Source organism: Triticum urartu, chromosome 3A (genome assembly GCF_056163025.1).
Source record: "Triticum urartu cultivar PI428250 chromosome 3A, HENAU_Tu73, whole genome shotgun sequence".
Taxonomy (NCBI): Eukaryota; Viridiplantae; Streptophyta; class Magnoliopsida; order Poales; family Poaceae; genus Triticum; species Triticum urartu.
Window position 1 is genome coordinate 159,548,241 of NC_141875.1, and position 6,751 is coordinate 159,554,991.

Genomic DNA, 6,751 nt, shown 5'->3' on the forward strand with positions numbered 1-6,751 from the left:
GGGTTTGAGCTGGTGGAGGATTTTTTTTCTGGAGGAAGACGAAGTGTGTGGGTGCAAGAATAAGTGGAGGGGCCCACATGGGGTCCACGAGGTAGGGGGCGCACCCCAGGGGGGTGGGCACGCCCTCCACCCTCGTGGGCACATGGTGGGTCCCCCTGGTGTGTTCTCAGTGCCAATAATTCTTAAATATTCTAGAAAAAATCATATTAAATTTTTTGGACATTTGGAGAACTTTTATTTTTGGGGTATTTTTTATTGCAGGGATAATTCAGAAAATAGACATGAAATACTATTTTTGCTTTATTTAATCTAAATAACAGAAAGTAAAAAGAGGGTATAGAGAGTTGTGCTTTCTAACTTCATCCATCTCATGCTCATCAAAAGGATTCCACTAACAAGGTTGATCAAGTCTTGTTAACAAACTCTTTTCGAATAACATGAAACCGGAGAATTTTCGAATAACACTAAGTTACCTCAACGGGGATATGCACGTCCCCAACAATAAGAAATGTCATATTTCTTCTTGACAGTAGGAAGAGGAAATTCAAAACCTCCAATAGTAACTGTTGGAATTTTTTCAATAGAATTGATACTGTGGACTTGAGGTTGTTTCCTTTGAAAGTGTACCGTATGCTCATTACCATTAACATGAAAAGTGACATTGCCTTTGTTGCGATCAATAACAGCCCCTACACTATTCAAAAAGGGTCTACCAAGAATAATAGGCATACTATCTGTTGGGGAACGTAGTAATTTCAAAATTTTCCTATGCACACGCAAGATCATGGTGGTGCATAGCAATGAGAGGGGGAGAGTGTGATCTACGTACCCTTGTAGATCGACAACGGAAGCGTTTGGTTGATGTAGTCGTACGTCTCCACGGCCCGACCGATCAAGCACCGAAACTACGGCACCTTCGAGTTCTAGCACACGTTCAGCTCGATGACGATCCCCGGACTCCGATCCAGCAAAGTGTCGGGGAAGAGTTCCGTCAGCACGATGGCATGGTGACGATCTTGATGTACTACCGTCGCAGGGCTTCGCCTAAGCACCGCTACAATATTATCGAGGACTATGTTGGAAGGGGGCACCGCACACGACTAAGAATATGATCACCTGGATCAACTTGTGTATCAAGGGGTGCCCCCTTGCCCCCGTATATAAAGGATCAAGGGGAGGAGGCCGGCCGGCCTCTATGGCGCGCCAAGGAGGAGTCCTCCTCCTAGTAGGAGTAGGACTCCTACTAGGAGGGGGAAAGAAGTGGGGAGGGAGAAGGAAAGGGGGGCGCCGCCCCCCCCCTCTCCTAGTCCAATTCGGACCAGGGGGGGAGGAGGCGCGCGGCCCACCTTTGGTTGCCCCTCTCTCTCTCCACTAAGGCCCATATGGCCCATTACTTCTCCCGGGGGGTTCCGGTAACCCTCCGGCTCTCCGGTTTTCTCCGAAATCACCCAGAACACTTCCGGTGTCCGAATATAGCCGTCCAATATATCAATCTTTATGTCTCGACCATTTCGAGACTCCTTGTCATGTCCGTGATCACATCAGGGACTCCGAACTAACTTCGGTACATCAAAACTCATAAACTCATAATATAACTGTCATCGAAACCTTAAGCGTGCGGACCCTACGGGTTCGAGAACAATGTAGACATGACCGAGACACGTCTCCGGTCAATAACCAATAGCGGAACCTGGATGCTCATATTGGCTCCTACATATTCTACGAAGATCTTTATCGGTCAGACCGCATAACAACATACGTTGTTCCCTTTGTCATCGGTATGTTACTTGCCCGAGATTCGATCGTCGGTATCTCAATACCTAGTTCAATCTCGTTACCGGCAAGTCTCTTTACTCGTTCCGTAATACATCATATCGCAAATAACTCATTAGTTGCAATGCTTGCAAGGCTTATGTGATGTGCATTACCGAGAGGGCCCAGAGATACCTCTCCGACAATCGGAGTGACAAATCCTAATCTCGAAATACGCCAACCCAACATGTACCTTTGGAAACACCTGTAGAGTACCTTTATAATCACCCATTTACGTTGTGACGTTTGGTAGCACACAAAGTGTTCCTCCGGCAAACGGGAGTTGCATAATCTCATAGTCATAGGAACATGTATAAGTCATGAAGAAAGCAATAGCAACATACTAAACGATCGGGTGCTAAGCTAATGGAATGGGTCATGTCAATCAGATCATTCACCTAATGATTTGATCCCGTTAATCAAATAACAACTCTTTGTTCATGGTTAGGAAACATAACCATCTTTGATTAACGAGCTAGTCAAGTAGAGGCATACTAGTGACACTCTGTTTGTCTATGTATTCACACATGTATTATGTTTCCGGTTAATACAATTCTAGCATGAATAATAAACATTTATCATGATATAAGGAAATAAATAATAACTTTATTATTGCCTGTAGGGCATATTTCCTTCAGTCTCCCACTTGCACTAGAGTCAATAATCTAGATTACACAGTAATGATTCTAACACCCATGGAGCCTTGGTGCTGATCATGTTTTGCTCGTGGAAGAGGCTTAGTCAACGGGTCTACAACATTTAGATCTGTATGTATCTTGCAAATCTCTATGTCTCCCACTTGGACTAGATCCCGGATGGAATTGAAGCATCTCTTGATGTGCTTGGTTCTCTTGTGAAATCTGGATTCCTTTGCCAAGGCAATTGCACCAGTATTGTCACAAAAGATTTTCATTGGACCCGATGCACTAGGTATGAAACCTAGATCGGATATGAACTCCTTCATCCAGACTCCCTCATTTGCTGCTTCCGAAGCAGCTATGTACTCCGCTTCACATGTAGATCCCGCTACAACGCTTTGTTTAGAACTGCACCAACTGACAGCTCCACCGTTTAATGTAAACACGTATCCGGTTTGCGATTTAGAATCGTCCGAATCAGTGTCAAAGCTTGCATCAACGTAACCTTTTACGATGAGCTCTTTGTCACCTCCATAAATGAGAAACATATCCTTAGTCCTTTTCAGGTATTTCAGGATGTTCTTGACCGCTGTCCAGTGATCCACTCCTGGATCACTTTGGTACCTCCCTGCTAGACTTATAGCAAGGCACACATTAGGTCTGGTACACAGCATTGCATACATGATAGAGCCTATGGCTGAAGCATAGGGAACATCTTTCATTTTCTCTCTATCTTCTGTAGTGGTCGGGCATTGAGTCTTACTCAACTTCACACCTTGTAACACAGGCAAGAACCCTTTCTTTGCTTGATCCATTTTGAACTTCTTCAAAACTTTGTCAAGGTATGTGCTTTGTGAAAGTCCAATTAAGCGTCTTGATCTATCTCTATAGATCTTAATGCCTAATATGTAAGCAGCTTCACCGAGGTCTTTCATTGAAAAAATCTTATTCAAGTATCCCTTTATGCTATCCAGAAATTCTATATCATTTCCAATTAGTAATATGTCATCCACATATAATATCAGAAATGCTACAGAGCTCCCACTCACTTTCTTGTAAATACAGGCTTCTCCAAAAGTCTGTATAAAACCAAATGCTTTGATCACACTATCAAAGCGTTTATTCCAACTCCGAGAGGCTTGCACCAGTCCATAAATGGATCGCTGGAGCTTGCACACTTTGTTAGCTCCCTTTGGATCGACAAAACCTTTTGGTTGCATCATATACAACTCTTCTTCTAGAAATCCATTCAGGAATGTAGTTTTGACATCCATCTGCCAAATTTCATAATCATAAAATGTGGCAATTGCATGATTCGGACAGACTTAAGCATCGCTACAGGTGAGAAGGTCTCATCATAGTCAATCCCTTGAACTTGCCAAAAACCTTTTGCGACAAGTCGAGCTTTGTAGACAGTAATATTACCGTTAGCGTCAGTCTTCTTCTTGAAGATCCATTTATTCTCAATTGCTTGCCGATCATCGGGCAAGTCAACCAAAGTCCATACTTTGTTCTCATACATGGATCCGTCTCAGATTTCATGGCTTCAAGCCATTTTGCGGAATCTGGGCTCACCATCGCTTCTTCATAGTTCGTAGGTTCATCATGATCTAGTAGCATGACTTCCAGAACAGGATTACCGTACCACTCTGGCACGGATCTCACTCTGGTTGATCTACGAGGTTCAGTAGTATCTTTTTTTGAAGTTTCATGATCATCATCATTAGCTTCCTCACTAACTGGTGTAGGTGTCACAGAAACAGTTTTCTGTGATGCACTACTTTCCAATAAGGGAGCAGGTACAGTTACCTCGTCAAGTTCTACTTTCCTCCCACTCACTTCTTTCGAGAGAAACTCCTTCTCCAGAAAGTTTCCGAACTTAGCAACAAAAGTCTTGCCTTCGGATCTGTGATAGAAGGTGTATCCAATAGTCTCCTTTGGATATCCTATGAAGACACATTTCTCCGATTTGGGTTCGAGCTTATCAGGTTGAAGCTTTTTCACATAAGCATCGCAGCCCCAAACTTTCAGAAACGACAACTTTGGTTTCTTGCCAAACCATAGTTCATAAGGTGTCGTCTCAACGGATTTTGATGGTGCCCTATTTAACGTGAATGCGGCCGTCTCCAAAGCATAACCCCAAAACGATAGTGGTAAATCAGTAAGAGACATCATAGATCGCACCATATCTAGTAAAGTACGATTACGACGTTCGGACACACCATTACGCTGTGGTGTTCCGGGTGGCGTGAGTTGCGAAACTATTCCGCATTGTTTCAAATGTACACCAAACTCGTAACTCAAATATTCTCCTCCATGATCAGATCGTAGAAATTTTATTTTCTTGTTACGATGATTTTCAACTTCACTCTGAAATTCTTTGAACTTTTCAAACGTTTCAGACTTATGTTTCATTAAGTAGATATACCCATATCTGCTTAAGTCATCTGTGAAGGTGAGAAAATAACGATATCCGCCACGAGCCTCAATATTCATTGGACCACATACATCTGTATGTATGATTTCCAACAAATCTGTTGCTCTCTCCATAGTACCGAAGAATGGTGTTTTAGTCATCTTGCCCATGAGGCACGGTTCGCAAGTACCAAGTGATTCATAATCAAGTGGTTCCAAAAGTTCATCAGTATGGAGTTTCTTCATGCGCTTTACACCGATATGACCTAAATGGCAGTGCCGCAAATAAGTTGCACTATCATTATCAACTCTGCATCTTTTGGCTTCAACACTATGAATATGTGTGTCGCTACTATCGAGATTCAATAAAATAGACCACTCTTTAAGGGTGCATGACCATAAAAGATATTACTCATATAAATAGAACAACCATTATTCTCAGATTTAAACGAATAACCGTCTCGCATTAAACAAAATCCAGATATAATGTTCATGCTTAACGCTGGCACCAAATGACAATTATTTAGGTCTAATATTAATCCCGAAGGTAGATGTAGAGCTAGCGTGCCGACTGCGATCACATCGACTTTGGAACCGTTTCCCACGCGCATCGTCACCTCGTCCTTAGCCAATCTTCGCTTAATCCGTAGTCCCTGTTTCGAGTTGCAAATATTAGCAACAAAACCAGTATCAAATACCCAGGTGCTACTGCGAGCATTAGTAAGGTACACATCAATAACATGTATATCACATATACCTTTGTTCACCTTGCCATCCTTCTTATCCGCCAAATACTTGGGGCAGTTCTGCTTCCAGTGACCAGTCTGCTTGCAGTAGAAGCACTCAGTTTCAGGCTTAGGTCCAGGTTTGGGTTTCTTCTCTTGAGTAGCAACTTGCTTGCTGTTCTTTTTGAAGTTCCCCTTGTTCTTCCCTTTGCCCTTTTTCTTGAAACTAGTGGTCTTGTTGACCATCAACACTTGATGCTCCTTCTTGATTTCTACCTCCGCAGCTTTCAGCATTGCGAAGAGCTCGGGAATAGTCTTATTCATCCCTTGCATATTATAGTTCATCACGAAGCTCTTGTAGCTTGGTGGCAGTGATTGGAGAATTCTGTCAATGATGCAATCATCTGGAAGATTAACTCCCAATTGAATCAAGTGATTATTATACCCAGAAATTTTGAGTATATGCTCACTGACAGAACTGTTCTCTTCCATCTTGCAGCTATAGAACTTATTGGAGACTTCATATCTCTCAATCCGGGCATTTGCTTGAAATATTAACTTCAACTCCTGGAACATCTCATATGCTCCATGACGTTCAAAACGTCGTTGAAGTCCCGATTCTAAGCCGTAAAGCATGGCACACTGAACTATCGAGTAGTCATCAGCTTTGCTCTGCCAGACGTTCATAACATCTGGTGTTGCTCCAGCAGCAGGCCTGGCACCCAGCGGTGCTTCCAGGACGTAATTCTTCTGCGCAGCAATGAGGATAATCCTCAAGTTACGGACCCAGTCCGTGTAATTGCTACCATCATCTTTCAACTTTGCTTTCTCAAGGAACGCATTAAAATTTAACGGAACAACAGCACGAGCCATCTATCTACAATCAAGCATAAACAAGCAAGATACTGTCAGGTACTAAGTTTCATGATAAATTTAGGTTCAATTAATTTACTTAAAGAACTCCCACTTAGATAGACATCCCTCTAATCCTCTAAGTGATTACGTGATCCAAATCAGCTAAACCATGTCCGATCATCACGTGAGATGGAGTAGTTTCATTGGTGAAAATCACTATGTTGATCATATCTACTATATGATTCACGCTCGACCTTTCGGTCTCCGTGTTCCGAGGCCATATCTGTATATGCTTGGCTCGTCAAG